The following is a 27658-nucleotide window of genomic DNA, read 5'->3' on the forward strand; positions in this document are numbered from 1 at the left end:
TTCCCGTGGGATCTTGGTTATTTAATGTGCGTTGCTCCAGTCGGTGTTATCTAGGCTGTTGATTTTTTTGGTGGGATCTTGATCGTTCATCATGTGTTGCTTCAATCGGTGTTATCTGAGCAGTTCATTTTGTGGGTGAGATCTTGACCATTCTATTGAAAGTGGATGTGACAAGTCATTAAATATTATAAATATAACTTGCACTGAGGTAGTCAGTAAGACTTGTTTATTAATCAGTGAATAAGTTTGAATAATTTAAAAAGAGAAATTAAACTTAAATTTCCCCATGAATTTATATATATATATATATATACTTGCTTCTATGTGAACTTTTGTAAAGAAAATTTACAGAAATATAATATGAAGATCACCGACAAAGTAAAGAAATACAATGAGATAATTGATAGACAGTCAAAGGACCTAGAAGATGTTATTAGAGACCATTTAACACCTAGAGATATTTTTAAAATAGTCTCGCACTCATTTCATGACCCTTAGTAAATATTGGAAATTTTATGAAGTTTTTTATTTCATAAAATTCATGTATTTCAATAATCTTGACAAATAATTCCAAATAGTATCTGTGTATTATCTTCCAGTACATAAACTATTATTTTTAGCAATGTAAGAGAAAATATATGTGTCATTATTATTTTGAAAAAAATAGAATTTTATTTCCTGTCGGTAGTTCATTTTGGGTCCAAACTAGAATTTATCTGCAAACTTATTTTACCACTAAAATTGACAATGATGACTTTGCAAGTACATAAGTACATGAAGCCATAAATTCAGATTTGATTTTCCTTCTTATGCTTGGTCCTGCATGTCACATTTCCTTAGAGTTTTGGTGAAAAGTTGTGAGTTTTGAGTTGATACAAAAGGTTGTTGATAACTACTGATGCTGCTTGAGCATTTTCGTACTGAACATGTGTTAAAGAAATATGCATAGTTATCTTTTTGTGTTGATTTTTGTTTCATTGAAAAAAGTTGACTCAAAGCCTTTTTGAAAGGACTTAAGATTCATGTTAAAACATTGAGAAATGAGTGAGTTGTACCCTGTGCAAGTTGGTTATGTTGCTAAAACAATGTTGACTGAGTTATGTTGCTTGATTTACACAATTATCTTGAATACAATGAAACTTGCTAAGTTAGTACAACTAAGATTCACTCAATTCGCTCAAGTTTCTTTCGTCCAGTAAGACCAACACCGTTACATCACTTTGTTCGTTTTGTATCATATTATTGTCTTGTGATTCAACTTCTTAATACAAACATCTTCAAGCTTTATATAGACTTCAGAGTTTAAATCTGTTGAGAGATCCCAATTGGCCATTGTCTAATAGCTTTGCCACTTGACATGAGGTCATTATTATGCAGAGAGAGTTGGGGACAACAAACACTTTTTTGCAGCATATCTTCAAAGAAGTACAATCTGCCAGTGTCGCCTAGTACTCAGAGTTGACTTTCAGTGTACAAATTGAAAGAAATGTTAACAATACAAGTCAAAAGGAATTAAGAATGTCAAGACAAGACAATTTAAATCTTCCCTTTTGTGCGCTATGGCACGGGTTGCTTATTGAACCTATGGACGTTACCTTTTGATGATTATTTTCAGTACTTGAGGATCGAGTAACTGTTCCATTTCCTTTGTACTGTAAGCCAAGTGCTAAAGCACTTGTCTTCTTAGGATTGGATGCTAAGGCAGTATGGTCCACAACCTTTATGTTCATGCTTTTATGCTTGTATCTCATAGAGATAGTTGAACCTGTAGCTTAAGTATGAAGGGTTAATACATGAAGTTTATACTTTGTTAACATCAAAACCTTAGGGATTTAATTGTTTGGTACAATCCAATATGACTTGGACGCAACCAGACTTAACAAGGATTGGAACGAGTTTGATTATATTTAAAAGCTAAACATCCTAAGCTTTCTTTAAATATAAAATATGCTCATTTTCATTAAGTTTTCAAATGTATATAATTTTTATAAGATGCTTGATGTGCACTGATTTTAGCTTGTGTCAACTTCTCAAAAGGTTTATAAAAGAAAAATTGTTATAAATAGTCTATCTTATTTTTTTTAGTGATTCCAAAGAATTTAAAACCTAGACTCATTTATCTTTACTGTGATATAAAATTAGTTGCATAAATATTTTGAAGAATTAGATTTATACTCTAATCTTATTGGTTGTTTTGTTTGTCAATACTGTGAAGCAATTTGACTTCTTTGATTTTTATAATTTTTGTATATTTTTGCTTGATAAGTAAAATTTTCTATTATGAAAATAGGCTTAATTATATTTCCATCAAGATATATAGCATGAGCTAAACAAAAATTATTTGAGGTATAAAATGTTAATATCTTTTAGCTGCTACTGCAAAGTAAATTTTAAAATGAATTTGCATAGTTCTATACTATTTTGATGTAAATGATTTCCAAAGTTGATTTATATATGTATGTGAGTAAATTGAAATGTGTTCTTGTTGAATATAATAGATATCATAATAAACTTAACATAAATATAAGTCCTTGTGAAAAAAATAGGTCATTGACTTAATAATTGTGTAAATTGTATGAAAGTTATGTTGTTGTTGGTGGGTTATGAATTTGATGAGTAAGTAATGATGTGATTATCTTATAAATAAGACATGAAAATTGAAACTTTAAGATTTTAAGATATCGAAGGGACATAGGGTTTCCATAGAGTCTTTCTAAAAGGACCTTGTCCAGTGAAAGGACATGTCACCCTCCAGAAGTTTGGTCAATGCTCCGTAGAGTCCTCTTGAGCAGACCTTGTCTAGTAAAAGGACATGTTGCCTTCCTGAACAACCATTTTCCTGGATGCTCTGCAGAGTCCTGCTGAGTGGACTTTGTTCTGTGAGAGAACATGTCATTCTATGGAGGTACCAATGATTTGGCACATCCATAGAGTCCTATTGAGAGGACCTTGTCCTGTGAGAGGACATGTCGTTCTTTGGATGAAACTATACTATATTTCCTATTGATCCTGTGAGAGGGTAACCTCTGTTTTATGTCCTTATAAAAAACTATAATGAAAAAATGTAATAATTTATAAGTCCCTGTGAGAGAGCAAGAGTTAAAATATTTAACCACCATATACAATAATGATTTAAGTCATTGTGGAAGGGAAAAATTGGAAGTTGTTAAATAATTATTGAATTGTCAAACTAAGCTTGTATTTGTTGTTTGACTTGTAAAAATATGTTTTCTTATTTCTTTAATATGAGAGTTCATTAAGTTCATATAATGCATGGATTTTCATATATATATATATATATGCTTTATCTGTTTGGTTAGCTTATCCTTGCATTATTTGTCTGTGTGTGTGATTGTGATGATTCCGACGTTCATGGAGTAGATGGAAGGAACTAGACCTTGTGACATTTTCTTTGTAGAGCTATGCCTTACCATCTAGGGCCCTAAGCATAGGGATGGCAACGGGGGGATAGGTTGGGGACAGGTTTAGCCCTTCCTATCCCATCTTTGCAAAAGGCAGGGCGAGTACATGTATGGGTATAAAAGAGACAGGTTTAGAATTTTAATACCTATTGGCTTTTATTGGCGGGACGAATTTATTTGCTATACCTATCTGAGCAAGGATGGATGTTGCTTCTTGATGTGCCATCTTTTTGTTATGACGTGTTACTTTTGATATGTTATGTTCCCGATGGTACCATTGTGATGACCCATCCCCTTGATATTACTATGACTTTTGAGGAGATTATGTGTACTCTTGGACATAACTCCTTTGTGATTCCTCGTAGGATTAGTGATGCTCGTGATTATAGGGGTTTGTTCCGTGAACGCGAACATGGTCATGGCTTTGGTTATGGACGTGGCGGTTTTGGTGGTCCTGTTGGCAATGCAGGGCCATCTGTTTGTCCTCGTTGCCCTTAGTGGGCAATGACTCTATGTACTTTTTTTGTTAGTAAGTCAGTGTTAGGGAGTAAGTCTTTATATTCCCTTCCCCTTTTGTTGTATTATATATGCTAGAGGGTACACTGATGATTGTATTAAACACACTCTACTTACTTTTTGAGATACTTTTTGTGACACTTTCTACCCTGACATACATATAATCAACAAAAAGATATAAAAATCTAGAATTTTATTAAATCAATTTTTTTAGATCGCTTAAACAAATTCACGTGGATAAAAAGTTCACATTCACTTCACCTTTACCAAATAAAAATTATCAAAAACATTTTTAGCTCAAAACAAGGTTGTTCAAGTTTACAAAAGAATTCAAGTTAAGTAGCAAAACAAAATAAGGTAAAATGTTCAAAATATTATATAAATAATACAGAAACCCATCTCCCAATGTTACATCCTATCATAACATTGTGTTCCAGTGTCCTCTAGCATGAGGTTCTCCATAGTTATCCACCTAACCATCTGCTCCCACGAACACAAAGTTCGAGATCATCATAAGATCCAAACACAAGCAACACATACGGAGTGAGTTATCGCATTCCTGACTAAAATACGGACAAACAAATACATAGGCAAAATACATTATAAAAATATTTATCACATAACTCAACTTAATGCAATCCACATCACTTCACCACTTTATCATTTAAAAGTCATTTTTCAATCACCAATCACAATACACATGAATCACACACTCGATTCAAGACGTAATAGCACTCACCAATTTTATAATAAATAATTCAGTGAAAAACAACAACATGACGCTTAGGAGTACATAACAAGACACAACACACAATGGGTATGTCAGGTCATTCTACTAAGTAAAATCATAAGGTGACCAGTCAGAGTCACTTTGTTTTGAGAGAATGCTCCAAGCATATGGGATTAATATAGACTTAAAGAAGCACTCAGACCGAGTGTATTTACCCCCAAGGCCTAGACTCCAAAAAATCCGTTAGGGCTTCACCTTCCTAATTCAGGTCCAACCCCTAAAACAACTTTTGTATGCAGACACTACTCATGAATTATACAATACCCATGACCTCACACTTATTTTCAAATATGTTTAACATATTGCGCTATACTTTAACACCTCAGGTTCCTAACTTGGAACCCTACAATTTTTCTTTAACACCTCGTGCATTGCACTACAATTTAACACCTCAAGTTCTTAACTTGGAACCCTACACTTTCATTTTAACACCTCGCGCATAAACACTTTTCTTAAGGTAAATACCAGTCGAGTTATTCTATAATTCAATACTCACAACTCACAACACAAGTATTAACCACACACTTATTCACAACCATATCTTATGTCCACAATTTAACATCTCATAATTTCACAATCTACCATCACATGTTTACGTGTATCTCACAAATTAACACATGTTCAACTTTGCACTTATACTCAATCTCAATAACAATGTTATGATCTCAAAACCACATGTTATCTCACAATTCATCACATATTCAATTTATCACTTACACACAATTTCAATCACAATTTCATGATCCCAATATAACAATCTCGCAATTATAATCATACATGAAGAATTACAATATAATAAACATCCCAAAATAAACCTCAATTTGATGCCCTAAGGATCCCTACACATGCTCATTCTAACTTCAATTGCGATAAACTCATCCTTTACCTCTAAGCGGGCTCACATGTGTAGTTTGACAGTGATAATGACATCTCTAGCTATTTCCTAATATTTTCCAAGCTTTTCCTTTGGTTGCTCTCCAAGGGTTTCCTAGCGTTAGAGAAGGAGAAGGGATTAAAGTCTTCATTGCTCTGTTTGCATGTGATTAGCATTTCTCCATCCACATATATTATTTTACAAATCCCAACGGTGGAGATGTGTGAAAATGAATTCCTAATCTGGTGTTCAAATTTCACGATGAACCAATGGTTAACGAGTCCGGGATCATAGTTTTACTGGGATAGGTTTAAGCGTATGGGAAAAAACAAAGAGTTACGTGCGAGGTACATTCCCCTCACCACAAACAGTATTTCACAAATCCCATTGGTGGGTATGTTCGAAAATGAGTTCTGAACCTGGTGTTTTGAACCCGGGATTGTCGTTTTACTGGGATATGTTTGGATGTATGCGAGAAAAATAGAGAGTTTTGAGAGAGGGAGGAGGGAAAATGGATTTGAGAGGAAGATAGAGTTTAGAGATGTATCATTAATGTAAAAACTGACTTAATATGTTTATTTAATGTAAACCCGGGATTGTCGTTTTACTGGGTACTCTCATTCTATTATTTTCTCTATTTTTTTATGTTTATTATTTTATAAATAAGAACTCTATTTTATTTCCTATCAAATGAATAAAAAAATATCTTTTTTATTTTCCTTAAAACCATAATTTTAATTGATAAAATTATTTTTCCTTATTTATTTAATCATAAAAATCTCATCATTTTTCTAAAACTCTATTTATTTTGAAATAAAAATCCTTTTTAATTTATTTTATGAAAAATAGGGTGTTACACTTTTTACTTCCTGGCACGCGCTCACACACACACACACACACACACATATAAAGAGAGAGAAGGAGAAAGGCATGAGGTAGATGTCATGTTGCCTAGTACTCTTAGGATATAGATGTATGATATGTAAAATAGTTTTATGCATGTTCAGTTATCTATATTTTTACGTTGCCATTAAATCACTGTGACGTAAAAAAAATTAACTCAAAATTTATTAATTAAATTAATTAAGAGTTTAATTGGAACTAAAATGAAGTAATAACTTTAGTAACATTGGGGTGTTATAGAGTCTGATACATCACCTCAATCTGAAACCTTACTACTACCCTAAACCTAAACCTAAACCATGACTTCATTATCAGTCATTGTGATTATATATTACAATGACACCATTACAATAACTAAACATGGTTCAACATTTGTAAGCAGTTCATCAAAGATCGTTCAACTTGACAACAAAATATCACTTGATGCCTCAAAACAAGCTATTGGAAACAAGATTAGTCTACTAAATGGTAAAGTGGTCATGCATATACATTTTTTATGTCCCGTATCATTTGTTGGTGATTATTTTCAGTACAGGGCATGTATGCTGCAAGATGATGAGGAAATAATTACTATGTTTTCTATATTTGGGAAACTCTTCAACTTCACATGCCTTGAGTTTTATGTTATCACCGTAGACACACCCACATAAACATATGCACAACCACCACCAGTTTCTGCAAGTTCTTTGAATTTGGAGGGTTTGGGTGAATACCTCGATGATACAATGAACCTTGAATCAAGTTTTGAAGACCCCCTCCCCAAATTATTTGATTGTAATTGTATTATTTAATGATTTGTAGTTGTCATGTGTGTTGTTCATTGTTGTATCACTGGGTGTTTGTTTTATAATAAAAATATTTGTCATGTGTGTTTTAAGGCCAAGCTGAACTAACAATTAATTAGCTTAGGAAGATTCCACAAGAAAAGTGGACTCTCGCATGGGATGGTGGCTGGCGATGGGGACACTGAGTTAATTAATTTGGTACTCAAGAAAACACAAAATCTGGCAATGTGTGTTGGTAAAATCAACCTATACTAGGTGTAATGCATTGTTCAACCAAAGGGGGAGAGAAGTCGCAACAGTGATTACATTTGGTGAAGTTTATACAAAAGTATTAAACAAGGCTATGAAAGACATACAGAAAAAGGCAAACTCTCACATTGTTCTTGAGTTCGATTAATGCGACATACAATTCTTAGTCTAGGAGACAATTAACTGGAGAGAGAGATTCAACTAGTGAGAAATTTCATGGTCAAGCTAGATGAAAGGTAGTGTGATTGTGACAAATTTCAAAAAATGCACATGTTTTGTTCTCATGTTGTTGTTTATAAGCATGCTCACCATGAGTATAGGAACTACATACATCTTGCGTATACGCTGGAAAGTATCTATAACATGTACAAATGATTACTTGGGAAATTGTGCAATGAAGCATGTTGGTCACCATGTCACAAGCCAAGAATTTGCCCCAACCCAAAAATGAAAAGAAATTCTAAAGGTTGTCATGTCTCCTCTCGTATACACACCGAAATGGATATCCAAGAATCAGGTAAACCAAAATGATGTTCCATGTGTCGCATTCCCCCCATTGTGTAGGCTCAGGCCAACAACATTAAGTTTATGCCATATTGTTTGTATTTTAAAATTTTTGTTGTATTGTTTCAAATTTAAATATTTTGTTCTATTGTTTGTAATTTCATATCTATTTTGTAATTTAAATATTTTAGTTCAAGTCAACTTGTCAGTTAAATATTTTTTTTTTAATTTCAATTAAGTTGTTGTTTAATTATGTATTATAATAATCAAATAAAATAAAAATACAAAGGATTTCAACTCTTAAAAAATGATAAAACATAAAATATGCATAAGAAATTAAGAATTAACAACATATGAAAAATAATATTGTTTTCAATTTAAACAGAACACAAATATAGACAATTAATAACAAAAAAAAAATAAAAATACAAACAATTTTAAAACAAAACAAAAAAAAAAAGCAATTAAGAAGTCGTTTTCCAAGGAACCGATTTCTTAACTTGGTTTTGAAAAAAAAAATGAACATTTTGAAATCGGTTCCAAGGAAACCAATTTCTAAATGTATAAAAAAATGTAATTAAGAAATCGGTGTTTCTTAACTAAGGAAAAAAGTGTACGTATCAGTCATGTAAATGATTTTTTGGGTAAATAATTAATTTTTTTTATTATTTGGATAAAAAAACTCTCATTTTCACACATATACATGCATTTCTTTTTTCTTTTTCGATCGGCCACCATGTCCATGCCATGGATTACATCACAACTCGGCGACCCCGACTCTATTGTGAGATTCATGTATGTTGTTGTCGTTGCCTTGTTCCACATATCACACGACATTCGTTCTCTGTCTTGTCCTCCATGGAGACCCCAACTCTATTGTGCGATTCACCAATATTGTCACGTGGCTTACTTTGTTACATTAAATAGTCAAGTTTATTTTTCAATTAAAGTTTAAGGATCTTTTAGCAAATTTGATGTTTTACAACCAATGTAAAAAAGCAAGACGAAAACAACAAGATGGATGCCTCTTGTTAAGTGAACACAAAACTCTATTCAAGGTTACATTTCTTGTTATCTTATGTGGTAAAGCCAACCCATGACATATAAATAGTTATAAAATTACTCTATTTTGGTTCATAGTTTTTTATTACTTGTTTTTTTTTTTTTAAAAAAGTTCAATAACAACGTCCCTTTTCCTCTTCGCCACGTTTTCACCCTGGACTCCTCTAATATATGTGAACCTCTTTCATTTGTATGTCTATTTTGGTTCATAGTTTTTTATTACTTGTTTCTTTGCCACGTTTTCACCCTGGACTCCTCTAATATATGTGAACCTCTTTCATTTGTATGATCAGGCGTAAGTGATTCGTTTTTTTATAATTTTTTTTTCAAAAATATATTTTACAAATTAATTTAAAATTAATGATCCAAGCAAGAATTGAGCTTTTGACTTTCACATTATTAACATAATGCTCTAACCAACTGAACTAATACATCAATTATGTTATAAAATAATTAATTTCACTAAATATAACACTAAAATTTCTAATGTATATTTATTGTACATGCAAATTTAGATAATAAATTTTGTAACAATTAATTTTTTTCTGACAACATGAACCGGGGCGGCTCAAGGACTTGAGAGGGCTCAAGCAAATTTAAGAATAAAACTTTTTATTTACTCATAAAATAATTTATTAAAATTATTGGCTAATGTATCAAAGTAAAATAATAATCAAGTAAACTGAAGAAACATGTGAGAAGACACAGAAGTACGAGAGACAGTGAAAAAAATGACAGAATTAGAATTGAATAGGAACAGAATAAAAATAAAAGAAAAACTTTTGGATTTCTTTAGCTATTAATTATTAAATCTCTTTTTTTCTAAACAAAGCTATGATAAAAAATTTCGTACCCCATTGCCCGGAGACTCTTCAAAACTTTAAGATGTGTTGAAGTACCATTTCTTGCCTTAACATATTAATTTTAGTAGATAGACAAAAGAGTCCATTTAAAATTGTAAGATTTACAGTGATAACTTTCTACATCCATGATGACCTTACCGTTTACATGTAAGTTCCTAAAGAGGAAACAACAAGAACAATAAAAACCCATGACATTATCACACATAAATATACACTGAATCGTAGGGTGCGCCAGGCCCATGCAGTAGTGCAAGACACAGGCTACGCTTAAGAACCCCCAGTAGCAAGCTACTATGTCAGGCCCCACCCTTCAAAAAATAAATTTAATATCATGTGGGCCAATGACCCACATATCAGATATTAAACTGATAAGAACAGATACTACACTTGATCTTAGCCAAAAGGCCGAGAAAGGTATGATTATAAAAGTATTCAGATGTGTTTTTTATAAGACAACTTCAGGTGATAGTTATCTCAACACAACGATATGGGGCTTAATCATGGGTGGTTCAACATTCCATGCTTGTTGATGCATAAAACTGCTGATTTTGATGAATGAGTGAATTGAGAAGACAAAATTTTGAGACTGGATGCTCTTGCTTTGATCGGAATCAAGAAACAATTATGGAGCACAAATAAGAACCTGCACATTTTTCGTACTGTGGATTACATTACTTGTATGTTAAGCTTGCACAATTTTCAACAGTGCAGTTTTCATAAATATGGAAACTGATTAGATAAATCGATACTTATATGTTAAGCATGCTACTAATTTCAGATTCACGTGAGATATACTGGATTTATACAATAGTTGTGAAAAAGTCCAGGTGTTACATTGCCACAATTCAGTCACAAAACAAAACCATATGATCCGTTTCAGATGCAATCCCACAGACCAAACTATGGATCCAGTGAGATCAATAACTTCAACCAATCTTAAGTTTAATTCATCAAACATCACTCTACTATTACTAACTTAAGTAAAATACTTCATAACAGTCAACTAAATCAATTCACTAATTATAGTTGAAGTGCCCATTTGCCAATTGTATTCCAATTATTTAAACTAATTAAATAAAAGAGACTCACATTTAAATACTTATTATACACAAATTTGACTAAGATATTAGATGGTACGATACAAGCTGAATTACAAACTCTGGTTCTGATAAGTGATTACTTTTCAATAATAAATCAATCAATGGGTAAAATTGAGGCTAAAACCTGTACATATGGAGGGTTAACAATTTTGTTCCCTCTTTTTCTATGTATTTTTCCTCTTGCATTCACAACGTGAAATGCTAGCAGCTAAGTCTGCAACTCAGCTGATATGAACCATGTTTGAATTGCTATCATAGGTCATATGTCGTGTCAAGATCGTCAATGGCAACCTAAAGCTTAGAGCCCACACGGTAGGTTTCGCTACTCATCGAAGCTTGACAACAAGAATCTTTGAGATCAAGTGATGGATTAGGCAACCCAACTGCCTGCTCGAGATATTTGAAAGTTTTCTGATATTTTTAATACACCCATTAACCAGAAATCAAAATTGTCCACTGTGTTGGCTTCTAAACATTATTTTCACTTTGGTTCACACACTTGATCTTCTTCAGCGGAATGACAACCTGTACATGATTGAATATAACTTTCAAAACTTCAACAAATTTTGGATCTTGAGAAACGATGAAATATTAAGAGGTTTTGAAGTTAAATGTAATTTTAAAAAGTAATTGTGCAAAAGTTGATTTTAACTTATGGGAGAATTTTGATTCATTTTACTTTTATATTTTGGTCTCTATAAGTACTTGTTGAGAAAGTTTATGCAAATTTGGCCTACGTATATATTACTTCATGACTGACCTTATAACGGATCCTCAACATATGGCCTTAAACTCAACTTTCTCCTAACAGCTTCAGATATGTTTGTCCCCTGCAATTTTAGAGTAATATAAATTGAATTAGATCCACTGACCAAGGTAAACAATTTCAGGTATATATACATATGTCTTAACAAAGTTATATGTTTGTCTGTAAAGGCAAGGAAAATTTTACTTTGCTTTGATGTTGTGGTTGAATATTGGCATTGAGTAGCAGGACCAGGTAAGTACCAATGCCTTTCGTTTCAAAAGCATTCCATTCCTGGACTTGGTTAAGAGACCCAATAAATTGGTCAATTCTAAACCACTTAATAAACTTGACCCCTCAATTAGTTGGTAAATCAATAAATTAAAAGATGGCCAGTCAAAAAATTTCTCTATATATAGCGCCAAGGTATGAGGAGCAACATCAACCGTATCATCAACTAAGATACTACACATAACTTCATTTCAAAACCTAGTCTGAAACCATAGCCACAAAATTAACCATGTCTCCATTGATAGTTTGCCTTGGCTACATTTGCAGCAGCGATCCTCATATATCGTATAATAAAGTTCATAACACGCACTTCCCTACCACTCCCGCCGGGCCCTAAACCATGGCCCATAGTGGGAAACTTACCACACATGGGCCCGGTACCGCACCACTCCCTGGCGGCCTTGGCCGCATCCACGGCCCGCTGATGCACCTCCGCCTCGGCTTCGTCGACGTCGTGGTGGCGGCGTTGGCCTCGGTGGGCGAACAATTCTTGAAGATTCATGACTCTAATTTCAGCAGCCGGCGCGAAATATATAGCTTATAACTACCAAGACCTAGTGTTTGCCCCCTAAGGCCCACGGTGGCGCTTTCTCCGGCAAGGCCATGGACGAATCTAGACACTTGCGTCAGGTGAATTTACTATGTCCTCGTACTGATATGAATGCTACAAATATATACAAACAAACAAACATAATTTTTACTACATATTCTATTTGTATTTTTTTCTTCAAGCCAAGGAATGGCATGTAACTTAATCGTTATTCTCTTTAGTTTTTACGTGTATGCGGTGTTTATGCTAAACCATTTACGTGCCAGTTTTTTGCAAGATGTCATGAAATGCTATTTAACCTCAGTTCGGTTTTGATCTACGCAAGAGTTACTTAATTACTGATTGTACTTTCTTTTCCGAAGAATTATTATGAATGCTTGCATGCAGAAGGATTAGGAAAAATTAAGACTCACTTGATTGAATAGGATGTTTTGGTGTAATAAATTCTTGTCCTAGATTGTTCCTGCCATTAAAGTTTGTAATGCTGAAAGATCAATATAACTATAAATTATATATTTTAAAAACTAATTTGACATTAAATTATAAAAATTTAGAAATTAATTTGTCATTAAATTATTCACAGAACCAATTTATCATACTTTTTATACATTTGAAGATTAAATTTAAATTTTTTATTTTGTAAACACTGATTTATCATCATCTTATACTTTCATCAACTAAAATTAAACTAGTATTTATAGTCCACTAACTGCTAGTTATTTAATAGCAAATAAAACTTATAATGACTAAAATAATTACTTGATTTCTTTTAATAATTTTTGTACATGATACACAAATATTTACTTATTTTAAACACTTCATTAACATCTTTAATTTTTTTTTTCCTATCACATCATAAATTTTATCAAACTTAAATTTTTGTCTTTTTTTCTCTCTATATGTTTCATAGCATAATGAATGTTTATAAAACATTTTTCATATGAAAAGAATAAAAACAAATACTCATTTTGATTCCTGAAATTGTGAAACGGTAAAAAGTTAATAACTGAAAAATAGAAATTCAACTTGCAAAAAATACGACAGATTGTTCCTGCCATTAAAGTTTGTAATGCTGAAAGATCAATATAATTATAAATTATATATTTTAAAAACTAATTTAACATTAAATTATAAAAATTTAGGAATTAATTTACCATTAAATTATCCACATAACCAATTTATCATATTTTTTTATAGATTAAATTTAAATTTTTTATTTTTTAAACACTAATTTATCATCATCTTATACTTTCATCAACTAAAATTAAACTAGTATTTATCCAAAGAGTATGATACACAACATAGGTGCATGTGCACATAATACAACTTTTTTTCCTCTTAAAATGCATATAGTTCTGCAAGACTACAAAACCATTATATTTGAAGTATAGTGTCATTTATATATTACGTACACGTGTTATATATCATTTGACATTCGACGTGTAGACTTTTAACCCTAGTACTAGTATTATTTGCGAAGCGTATGCATGCGCGTGGGAACACTTAGTTGGAGTAAAGGCCGCATTCATGTTACTACTTAAAAAATGTGCCACATATCTATTTCATTCTCAAATATAATTCATTAATTAATTAAGCCTAATTCAAATACACTTGAAGGAAGAGATAGCAAGATTGACACATAACTTAGCAAGTTCACACTCAAAAGGAGTGAATTTGGGACAATTATCAAATGTATGCACCACCAACGCATTGGCTAGGATGATGATTGGACTCCGAGTGTTCAACGATGGCAGTGGAGGGTGTGATCCTAGGGCTGATGAGTTTAAGGCTATGGTGGTGGAGGTGATGGTATTGGCTGGTGTTTTCAACATTGGTGACTTTATTCCTTCCTTGGAGAGTGGCTAGACATTCAAGGGGTGCAAGCTAAGATGAAGAAATTTCATAAGAGTGTGCTTGGATGGAGAAATTTAAAATTATAAAAAATTTTATATTCTAAAAATTTTAAATACTTCAATTGAAATTTTTTTATTTTTAAAATTTTGTGTTTAGATAAAAAAAATTAAAATTATGAGGGTGAAAAAAAATGAATGAAAAAAGAAAAGATATGATTGGTATGCTAGTTATACGTGTTCCCCTACGTTCTCAAGCCCGAACGATGTTCTACGATCTCAAACGGTATTTCTTGAAGAAGACGGTAAGAAGAGAATTTCAATTTCTCACCTTTTAGAAGGAAATTGAAATTCCAGATTTTTAGTTGTTTAAAATTTTGTTTTAAAATTCCAAAATTTTAAATTCTTTCACAAAAAACATCCAAACAATGAATTCTAGATTACAAAAATTCAAATTCTCTGATAAATTACTTTCCTCAGTTAAAATTTTCTATCCAAACATACTCTAAAAAATTTGATGCATTTTTAACCAGCATTATTGAGGAGCACAATAGTTCTTCCAAGAATGAGAAACATAAGAATTTGTTGAGCATCTTATTGTCGCTTAAAGATGAGAGGGATGATCATGGAAATCATCTCACCGATACGGAGATCAAAGCGCTACTTCGGGTACATACTTCTTATACTTTAGTGTAGAAATTAAAAAATAATCATGAATCACTATTTAATTTATGATCTCAACCCATCTTCATATGACACATAATTTTGTTTAGCATTATATGAAATGTAATTAATTATTTTCTTTTAAATTAAAAAACTTAAATTATTGTTATTAAATATTTTTTTAAATTAAATTTTTTAATACATATCATATAGAAATTGATCGAATTATTAACAAATAATACCTAACAATTTTGCCGAGCACATAATTGCCCACTTTTTAAAAATCCATATGGTAATAATAAGTTTTGGTAAAATATTAAGAATATGAAAAGAAAAATTAAAAAGTTTTTTTTAACAGACGTACATTGCCTACAAATTTTCATATCAAATAACACTGCTACAAAAAAGTAAGTTATTAAGTATTATAATTAGCTCAAGCATATCATATCCACTAACTTTAATATAAAATATTTTAAATAATATATATATATATATATATATATATATATATATATATATATATATATATATATATATATATATATATATATATATGGCTTTTTTGAATAGTACTTTGATACTAAAATAACATTAAACTAGGAAGCGTAGTCAATTAGTCTATTCCATACTTAAAGACGAGCATTGAACTTTCTGCTTTTTATTTTTTAAAGGCAGTTCAAGCAGATGCCTTCTTTAAGGGAGTTGCTTGGGGCACTCACAGCTAACTTTCTAAAATTCCGAAAATACTCCTATGGTATTTAGGGTTATAAATAGCAGCTGTATTTTTTCATAGTGAATTTGTTAGGAATATATGGTGATTTTTGGTTGATTTTTGTCATCAAAGAAGAAGGAAAAACATGGTATGCACATCTGTATGTCAATCCGTATAGTCATACGAATCGCTGATCTGTGCTAATCCGTATTGGACCTACGGATAGCCAATCCTTACATGCCCCATAGGATTTTAAAAATTTTTTTTTTCAAAAATATATTTTACAATTTAATTTAAAATTAATAGTCCAAGTAAAGATCGAACTTGTATCACTTGCATCATTAATAAAACACTCAAATCAATTGAGCTAATAGACACATTATCTTATAAATAAATAGTGTCGCTATATATAACACATAGATTTCTAATTTATATTTAATGTATATGTAAATTTACATAATAAATTTTATAATGATTATTTTTCATATAATAAATAATTTGTTTACATATATAAATTATAAATAAAAATGATAGGTTTAATAAGTATTTACATATGTAAAAAAATATTAAATTTATTTAATTATCAATTGCTATAAAAAAATATTTAAATGCATCATTCAATTAAATATCATATTTATTTAATTTTTAATTATTATAATAAACATATAAATACATCATTCAATTAAATATCAATTTTTTTAATTATCAAATTTTGTAAATAAAATAAATGAATAAAAAATTTCTAAAACAATAATTTAAAAAAAAATTAAAACATATGGATTAATAAATAAATTTTAAATCTTAAATTTTGGTTTCAATATTTTTTATAACTATCAAGTTTAATATATTTTTAAATTTGATTTTAATCATTATCTTAAACTAACAATCTTATCATATTTTAAATTTTAAATTTTAGTTTCAATATTTTTATAACTACAAAATCAAATATATTTTTAAATTTAATTTCAATCGTTACCTTAAACTAACAATCTTATCCTACCTTAAATTTTTGTTTCAATATCTTTTATAATTACCAAATTTAATATATTTTTAAATTTGATTTCAATCATTGTCTTAAACTACCAATCTTATCATATTTTAACTTTTAAATTTTCGTTTCAATATTTTTTATAACTACAAAATCAAATATGTTTTTAAATTTAATTTTAATCATTACCTTAAATTAACAATCTTATCATATCTTGGTTTCCATATTTCTTATAAATAAAAAATTTAATATATTTTTAAATTTTATTTCAATCATTATCTTAAACTAACATTCTTATCATATTTTAAATTTTAAATTTTGATTTCAATATTTTTTTATAACTAATAAATCAAATATATTTTTAAATTTGATTTCAATCATTATCTTAAACTAACAATATTATTATATTTTAAATTTTGGTTTCAATATTTTTATAACTTCTTAATCAAATATATTTTTAAATTTGATTTCAATCCTTATCTTAAACTAAAAATCTTATCATATTTTAAATTTTAAATTTTGGTTTCATAATTTTTATAATAACAGATTTATTGTACAATTAAAAATTATGTTTCAATATTTTTATAACAAATTTTAGTTATTAAAAATTTTTCGTTTAAATATTTATTGTAACTAAAAAATTTATTTATTTTAATTATGATTTCAATATTTTTCATAAGTAACAAATTCAATATCTTTTAAATATTTGTTTCAATTTTTTTTAAAGTTAGACAAATATAATATAACAATATTGAAAATTAATTGTTCACCAATCTAATCTTAATTTTAGCAATCTTAATAATAATTGACAAATCAAAATTTTTTAAAAAAATTAGCAGAAGATAAATTGAAAAAAAAATTATTCAACAAAGGAAGAAGGACAACGATGATAGGAACACCGGAAGAGGAACAAGCGGATTAGAGGAAGAGGAAGACGAAGAAGCGGCCACAGGCAGAGGAGAAGGAAAGTTGTACGGATAGATAAGTAGGAGTATTTATAGTATTAGGGTTAAGGGCATTTTGGACTCTTCGCCATCGTTGTTAGGTGCCCCAACAAAAATGCTGGGTGCACCAAGTAACACCCCTTTTTTGAATACTTACCTAACCATAACATCTTATCTTAAAGCCCACTTGTAAGTACTAACTACAATTCTCTAGCGGGTGTTGCTAGGTGCACCAACATTATTGCTTGTGCACCCATCAATTTTAATTAGGGGGGTGTATTGGATTAAGATTTCAAAGGATTTTAAAAAACTTTTTTATGATTAAAAAGTCTTGTGGTATTCAATCAAGACTTTTATAAAATATAAACAAATCTTGTGGTATTCAATTAAGACAATAAAGATTTTTTTTTCAGGGCAACAAAATCTGTTGGTATTCAATTGAGATTTCTTACCACTTTTAAAATATCTTTTGGTATTCAAAAGTAAATAGATTTTGATGGATTCTTTTGTGGAATGGATTTTGAGAGACTTTTTAGTTAGAAATACACATAAAATACTCCTCCAACAATCTCACCCAAACCCTTTAGACTTTTCATAATCTTCCAAAGACTTTTTCTTCTCCTGCCGAACAAGACACAAACCACTACCAGATTCATTCTCTTACAACTTTTCAATCAATTTTACCTATTTTTTTAATGGCAATCGATAGTCAATATTGTTCATACTATATGTATAAAAGAAAAGGGTGCTGTATATGCTTCAAGATTTCGTATTCATATTGTTTTCAACGTCGAGGCAATGAATATGCATCAAAAGAATGGCAATTGATATGCATCAAGATTTCATATTGCTTTTTTTTAGTACTGTATATGCAAATCAAAATAAAAAACTCTTTTTTTTTTTCTGTTTCTTCAACTTGTTTTTTTACAACGTCCATTATTATTATTATTATTTTCTTGTGTTATTATTAAAATGTTAATTATTAATGTGTTATTATTATTTTTTTGACAACGTGTTATTATTATTATTATTGTGTTAATAATTTTTTAATTGTTATTGTGTTATTATTATTGTTATTTTGTTAATAGTTTTTTTTAAATGATTTTATGATAAGAAATTCAAATGATCATAACTTTTCACACGGAGGTCATATCCAAGCGCATAATATATTGAGACGCTCGAAATTGAGCAACGGAAGCTCTCGAGAAATTCAAATGGTCATTACTTTTCACTCGGAGGTCCGATTCTGTCGCATCACATATAGGGATGCTCGAAATTGAACAACGGAAGCTCTCGAGAAATTCTAATGGTCATAACATTTCCCACGGAGGTCATATTGAAGCGCATAATATATTGAGACGCTCGAAATTGAGCAACGGAAGCTCTCGAGAAATTCAAATGATCATTAATTTTCAATCGGAGGTCCGATTCTGTCCCATCACATATAGAGATGCTCGAAGTTGAACAACGGAAGCTCTCGAGAAATTCAATTTTGTTTAAAATGTATTAATCTTTCAAAATCTTAAAAATCCATAAAGTACTTTGAAATCTTAAAAATCTGTGTTAGAAATCCATTAAAATCTTGGGTTAAGAATCCTGATTGTAAAAAGTCTTTTAAAAAAAATCTTTTAAAATCCCACAAAATCAATACAATCCCACATAATCTTTTAAAATCTTCAAGATTGTTTTTGTCAAAATATTCTCTCAAAATCCCAATCCAATACACCCCCCTTAATTTCATAAATGCCCATGTGCTTTCTTTTTCTTTTTTAAGTTGGTTTTGAAGCTTTTTTCATTTACGCTATGCTTTGTTCTTCACTTTCTCGCTTTTGTGTTGGTTTTTCATTGTTGAGAGAGGTGTCACTTCGGTCGAGGTGAAAGTGTTACGGAGGTTCGTCAGTGGTGATTATTGTGGTGGTTGATTCAGTTGTTAACGAACGTCGGTCGAAGGTATGCCGTAAGATTTTTGTGTTTGCATAACATACGGATAAAGTAATCCATAAGTTTTAATATAACTTATGAATTAAGTAATCCGTAAGTTAAATTAAAACATACAGATTACTTAATCCGTATGGTTTATATGGATTTTTAAATTTTTTAAATAAAAAGAAATATTAAAATTTTAAATTTTTTAAATTATAAATGTGTTAGTATTTATTGTTTAAAATAAAAATTATTTGTTTATATTTTTTGAAATATAATTTGTATTGTTGTTTTAAATGTTTTTAAAGAAGTGTAGATTGATAATTAATTTGTAATTACTTTTTTTATATTTTTAAAATGGTATGACTTGTAAGATAATTTATAGTTGTAATTTATGGATAATTTATTTGAGTTTTTGTGGTCTAAAATTGATTGTTTTGTGTTGTAATAATTTGATGAATTAGAATTAAGTTGAATAAAATAATTTATTTGACTACATATGCCGCGGTTATAATTTTTTATGTATTATATGGTTATGAATTGAAGTATAAAAAATTGATGTTATTGGTTTTTAATATATAGGGTTATCAATTTTAATGTTTATAAAATGGTATGCAGTAGAAAAATACGTAAGGTTTTGTGTGACGGTATATGTATGGTGCGGTTAGGGGTTGTTTGTTTGTGATGTTGAAAATTTTGCATGTGTTGTTAAGATGGACAAAGATCAATGGATGTATGACAATATAATGTCTGAAGAAGATGATATGAATGATGAAAATGAAGATGAAGCTGGTGTGAATGAAGAAGAGCATGTTGATTGTTTTGATGTGTTCAATACTTTTCAGGTAATAATATGATTTATTGTTATTAAATTAATAAAATGAATGTCCCTTTGAAGACTAAAATTTTGTGGCTTGCATTGTAGATGTTTGCTGCCCGAGATGATGTTTTACGGTGGGCTCGATCAGTCTTTTATGAAATTGGATTTGTGGCGATGATTATAAGGTCAGACATAAACACTGGATGAGAGGAAGGACTTCATTTGTATTAATTAGTTGTGAAAGGAGTGGTCAGTATAGGCCTAGGAAGAAAGATTTTGTTAGAAGAGATACTGGCAGTAGGAAACGTGGGTGTCCCTTTAAGCTTTGTGGGAAACCAGTGGTTGGAGGGCAATGTTGGATGGTGAAGTTAATGTGTGGAAGTCACAATCATGAATTCGCCAAGTCATTAGTTTGATATCCATACGTTGGTCGATTGACTAAGGATGAGAAGACAATTATTGTAAATATGACAAAGTCAATGGTAAAACTGAGAAACATTCTGCTAATGTTGAAGAAGCACAATGTCAATAGTTGTACAACAATCAAACAAATATACAATGCAAGAAGTGCATACCGTTATTCCATAAGAGGTAGTGATACTGAAATGCAACATCTAATGAAGCTTCTTGAACGAGATCAGTATATTCATTGGCATAGATTAAAGGATGAAGATGTTGTACATGATATCTTCTGGTGTCATCCTGATGCAATGAAGTTATGCAATGCATGCAATTTGGTGTTTTTGATAGATAGTACCTACAAAACAAACAGGTACAGACTCTCGTTACTTGACTTTGTTGGTGTGACACTAACGGGGATGACATTCTCTGCTGGTTTTGCATACTTGGAGGGAGAACGTGTAAATTATGTGATTTGGGCTCTAGAACGGTTTCGAGGTCTTTTTCTAAGACGTGATGCCCTCCCTGGAGTTATTGTGATCGACAGAGACCTAACATTGATGAATGCAGTGAAAACTGTATTCCCTGAGTGTACTTACTTGTTATGTAGGTTTCACATCGACAAGAATGTCAAGGCAAAATGTAAATCCCTAATTGCTCAAAAAAATGCATGGGAGTATGTCATGGATGCCTGGGGGAGTTTGGTTGATTGTTGTTCGGAGCATCAATTCGATGATTGCCTTAAGAAGTTTAAAATTGTTTGTTCACCATGACTAATGTTTGATGACTGTGTTAATGAAACATGAATAATTTCCCACAAGGAAAAATTTGTTAAAGCCTGGACGAATAAGGTGATGCACTTAGGTAACACAACAACAAAAAGATATGAAAATGTTCATGTTTTTTTTATTAGGGTTGATGAATTCATAGATTTTAATTGTTGTATTTGTTTATTGGGATTTGTGTATTTGAAATGTAGAGTTGAATCTGCTCACTAAACTTTAAAAAAACTATTACAGAATAGCCTTGGAGACCTATGTAGTGTTTGGGATGCCACGAACAACAAGATCATGTTGCAACACACTGAAATTAAGGCATCCTATGAGACAAGTACACGTGTGGTTGGACATGTTTATAAAATTACGTTGTCTAAGAGGCTACTTGGCATGGTTTCAAGGTATGCTTTAAATTAGATTGTTGTTGAGTATGAGTGTGTACATTATGCTGGCAAAAATCCTTCTTGTTATGGATGTGTGATGAGAACTACTCACGGCCTTTCATGTACATGTGAGCTATCCAAATATGTTCTTGGTACCATCCCACTTGAGACAATCAATATGTTTTGGCAGAGGCTAAATTTTTCAGACCAAGGGTTATCTGAGCCCCAAGTGACCATAATTGAAGAGAAGAAAATCATATCCAAGTGATTTGAGGAGCTTGATGTTTGTGGCAAAGTAACTCTAAAGAGTAAACTTCGGAAAATTGCCTACCCTGATCTAAACTCTATGTGTCCTCCTCCAAAAAAGGTCAACACTAAAGGTGCACATAATGGATTAAAGAACTTGTCAAATGGTCTGATGAGTATATCAACCTCTTTCGTGGCATAGACAAATTTGAGGAATTAAAAAGGTCCTTACTTGTTGATGGATTATCCGTGGTATGTAATTTATGTTATGTTTTTTTTTTAAAATTTAGTTTAAATAAATGTCATTTGTATACCTGGTTCATGCAGGTTACTATGGATAAGTGGATGGATATAACCGACATGGGATATGTCGTTGCATCAAGGTATAATGTAATCCTTGTATCGTTGTCTCTACAACAAAGCATGACGTATTTTTATTTTAGAAGTCAACCACCAACAGATTTTTCTGTGCATCGCATAATATGTATTGGTCACATTTTTTACAATCATTTTGTTCAGGTACATTCATCGTAATGGTATTTTTAAATTAATGAAAATAATTGTGTTATCATAACTTTAAATTGTTTGTGCATGTGTAACAAGTTTATTTAAGAGATCGTTGTCCGTTACTGCCTCTAGCTTTGTTATGGTCTAGGAATTGTCATCCTTGGGCAAAGCAGTGGCCAACTCCATATATTAGTAGAATCCACCAGTACAAAAATTTGATGATGTTGAAAAGAGGCTATGTTGATTTAAGTGAAGAGTGAACATTTAGGTTTCGAGGACATTGTAATGTCCTACATTAATATATGATTATTTCTTACATTAAAGTTCATTGTTTTGGGTTACTATATTACTTAGGGTTTAGTCTTACGTGTGTTGTTAGAGTTAACTGTGACGTGAAATCAGGGTTTAGTGTTACGCTTTAGGGTTAAATGATTGATGTTTGGCAATAGTAATATTAAAAATAATTCAAATAAAATTGGTAAAACAAAAATGTTGTCAAATAAAATAAAATGATATACATAGTCTACAAATGATAAACATAATCTTCATGCGTGATCCGTGTGCCGCCTTTGTCGCAACCTCACATATACATTGCGATCCACAGTGGCACCCCTAGTGATCCTTAGGTAGTCTTGCATGACCTCGTGTGCTTCTGTGCCTTCAGTCACTATCCTAATAGGTTGAGCACCCACTCCAACCTTTCTACAATTGCTTGACAAGCCTCCTATGACATTGACAACAACATATAAGGTATTACCATATTGCATAATTAAATTAAATGAAATTTAGAATAACATATGTCTCATCTTGCATGACAGGTGGATGTCTAGGTGGATCACAGGGTTGTGTCGGCCTCATGAATGGATGTGAAATCATGTAGAACCAGTCTATGTAGTCCGCTGCACATTGTCCAGGCATAACACAAATCTGAACCACCGGTGTAAGGTAGTAAGAGAAATGCATACATCTATCATCAATGTCTTCGAAGCACAGTCTTGGACCCGCACAGTATGGAGGAATCATTTGAACATACCCAAATTGCCGCACCACCCTCTCTGGTCGGTGTATGGCGATAATGGGACCTTATCAGATATGTCCATAAAAGCATGAAATAAGGTCAAACTCTCGAATTGCATGGTGGTCACCGTAAGGCATCTAGCAAACATCAACATTCGTTAGTTGATCTAGACGCTTCCGATAAGTTGATGCTGGTAGTGCCTTCGTAGAGGCCTTCGTAGATGTCCAGCGACAGGCACATTGTGACCTTTCATCATAGTCTGAGTCCGTAAAAGCCTCAACAATAGATGAAAAATGCTCATAAATCCAACACTACACAAATTTGATTAGAACAAAAAAAAAATTCACATGAACATATTAAAAAAATATTAAAAAAAATTAAATAACAATCATTGACAAATACATATAACAGTGATATATCCAGCAAGTTGTCTACCGCCACTCTTGCAAGCATCATTCAAATTATCATACATATGCACTAGGGCGACAGTTCCCCATGCGTAGCTTCCACTCTGATTGAGATCTCAGAAGGCATCCAAGAACACGACATGCACGTGTGTTACACTCTTGTTAGCAAAAAGAATGCAACCTAACAAATGCAATAAATAAGCTCGAGCTACTACAGTCCAGTGTCCGACCTCACGTTTACTATGATAAATCTCTCATAGCCACGGTAGGCGTACATATGCCCCATGACACTGTACTGTCTCAGCTCTAGCTTCATCTCAAGTGACTTCAAGTAACTCCACTAACATCAACATCGCTTCGTCGATGAAGAGTGTCGAATTTGTGGAATGCGCCTATGATGGATAGATGAAGCAAAGAGGCTACATCATCGAGGGTGATGGCGACTTCTCCTACTGGAAGATGGAAACTGCTCGTTTCCTTATGCCACCTCTCCACAAAAGCTTATATAAGTCCCCGATCTCCAGTGTCCAATGAACATGCGATCAAAGGACTTAATCCTATGGTAGCGACTAACCCTTCAATCTCAATAGCAGGCCTCCCGAATTTCTAAACCTTCCTTCCATGGGAGGATAGCTTCAATTCAGGACGTTCCTAAAAAAATTAAATAATTTTAACAATAATAACAAGTACTTATTGAAATATTATTTATTAAAAACTATAAATACCTCTTCATTCCTAACAATGACTGCAACATGATCAGCATAGGCAGTCATCACTGATGTATCACACAAACTGCTTGGAAAACCCTGGGCATCAACACCAACTTCTTTAGCATGTTAGAAGACCTTTTCATCTGCATCATTCGCATAAGGAGCATCCTAAGCAACAACGACAGCTTCTCGTTGCCTATGTGCAGATGTTGTGGGCCTTCGCCGCTGGGGAGCATCATCTGAATCACGATTATCTTCTCTCCTGAGGGCTCTTCCTATAACTCTGCCTAAGGCACAACCTAAATCTCTAGTTCTAACCATAATTTGCAAATTTGCACACACATAAAAATTTGTCAAAATTCAAAAAATACTTAAATCAATTACAATACAATCATTTGTAAATAAAAAATTATTTTAGAGTTAAAAGAAAAAAAATCAATATATTTAGAATGAAAACAAATTACTATTTAAAAACATAATTCAAAATAAAAAATTATTTATTTATCTAATAAAAATAACTATTTACAAACAAATAATAAAATAATATATTTATATTTCATACAAAAAACTATTTGAAAACAAATACAAAACTAACATATTTACAGTTAAAATAAATAACTATTTCAAAACATAATTCAAAATAAAATATTTTTATTTAAAACACAAATAATGCATATTTTTAAAACAAAATTAAAATTCAGATATTTAGAATTACAAAAAAATAACTATTTAAAATCATAATTCAAAATACAATATTTTCTATAAAATAAAAAATAACTATTTACAAACAAAAAAGAAAATAATATATTTATATTTCATATAAAAACCTATTTAAAAACAAAAACAAAATAATACTTTTTATATAAAAAAACTTTTACTATTAAAAAAATTTTAATTCTTTTTTTAATAATTTAAAAACAACATACTGATTACATAATCCATATATGTTATATGGATCAAGTGATCTGTATAACTCATACGAATTACATAATTCGTATGAGTTTTACGAATCAGGTAATCCTTATAACACATGCGGATTACGTGATTCATACATAGCATATGAAACCCAACCACCACCCAACAACCATTAACGAAGGAGAAGGAAGCTTACCTTGATGGCAAAAGTGGCGGAGATGGAGATGTCCTCAATGCCGACAACGAAAGCAGCCAATGCCGGCAACGAGAGGAACAAAAAAGATGAAGGCGAAGGTGTTGGGTGAAGAAGAGGAAGCGACGATGCAAATTGTACGAACGGTGAACAGTATCGCAACAACGTAGGGTATTTAAAATTTAAGTGAATGGCATTTTTGTCACTTCACTTAAATTGTTGGGTGCACCCATAGCAACACCCTTCTCTAACTAGTTAGATAACCCCATGGGTCATTTTCTTTAAAAAAGAAAAGAAAGGAAAAAAAAAAATCCTTACCTAATTGTAAGGCCTATGTCTAAAGCACACTTGAGAGTTATAAATTTCAACCTAATCTCTTACTTTCATCTTTACTTGGAGGGACACATTTGACTTTCTATTTATTTTTAATCCTTACCTAACCACAATATCACATCTTAGAATCAATGGCTGAGAGATCCAGTATGCACGATATGCTTGAAGTACAAAAATACAAATCACTTATTGTTGATTATGTTCAATTTTTGCATAACATGTTTACGGTTGGAACTGACACATCATCAAGTACCACAAAATGGACCATCACAGAACTTATTTGAAACCCAAGAATCTTGGCCCAAGTCCAACAAGAAATTGATACTACTGTGGGTCAAGAGAGGAACATCAAAGAAGAGGACTTGAGCCACCTCCCATACTTACAAGTTGTGATCAAGGAAACCTTTAGGCTCTACCCATCAACCCCTTTTTCCCTGCCACGTGTTGCCACCGAGAGTTGTGAGATATTCAGGTATCACATCCCTAAGGGTGCCACACTCTTAGTGAATGTTTGAGCCATAGCACGCGACTCAAATGAATGGGTTGATCCGTTGGAGTTTAGGCCTGAAAGGTTCCTTCAAGACGATGAGAAGGCAAAAGTTGACATTAGGGGAAATGACTTTGAGGTGATACCCTTTGGTGTTGGACGAAGGATTTGTGTGGGTCTTAGTCTTGGGCTTCGAATGGTTCAACTTCTAACTGCAACTTTGGTCCATTCGTTTAATTGGGAATTAGAACATGGGTTGAACCCAAAAAAGTTGAATATGGATTAAGCGCATAGGTTAACACTACAACGAGCTATGTGCCTCTTTCAGTGTGCCCCAAGCCTAGGCTTGCACCAAATATATACTCAATATTTTCTTAATTTTTAAGTTCTACATCTTGGAGCTTTGCTTTCTTATTATTATTGTTGTCCCTTCTTTTCTTAACGTGGATTTTAGTCACAATAAAACATATATGGTAGTATAGTATATTAGTGTGTGAAGAAAGGGGAAAAGGTGTCGTTCTAACTATTTTAAGTGTCTTTGAATTTTTCTTGTGTATGTATATGAATAATCAATATGTTGTACTAACGGGATTTGATAACTAGTTTGAATCAAGGATATTTTTTATAAATGTTATTAATACATTTTCTAACACATTCTCCAACTCCAATAAAACACATTCTCTTATCAACTGAAATTTATTGGAAATCACATAAATGCTTGGGTCTCACT

At 31.5% G+C, this 27658-nt stretch overlaps 1 non-coding gene and 1 pseudogene across 1 annotated transcript; one reads left to right on the forward strand and one right to left on the reverse strand.

The window, feature by feature from the left end:
* Positions 1 to 10189: 10189 nt before the first annotated feature.
* LOC114417603 lies at positions 10190 to 10386 on the reverse strand. Its single transcript, XR_003667862.1, has one exon. It is a non-coding gene; the product is annotated as a U2 spliceosomal RNA (small nuclear RNA).
* Positions 10387 to 12333: 1947 nt separating this feature from the next.
* LOC114414282 lies at positions 12334 to 27306 on the forward strand (annotated as a pseudogene).
* The last annotated feature ends 352 nt before the right edge of the window (positions 27307 to 27658 follow it).

The sequence above is a fragment of the Glycine soja genome, chromosome 6, assembly GCF_004193775.1.
Source record: "Glycine soja cultivar W05 chromosome 6, ASM419377v2, whole genome shotgun sequence".
Classification (NCBI taxonomy): Eukaryota; Viridiplantae; Streptophyta; class Magnoliopsida; order Fabales; family Fabaceae; genus Glycine; species Glycine soja.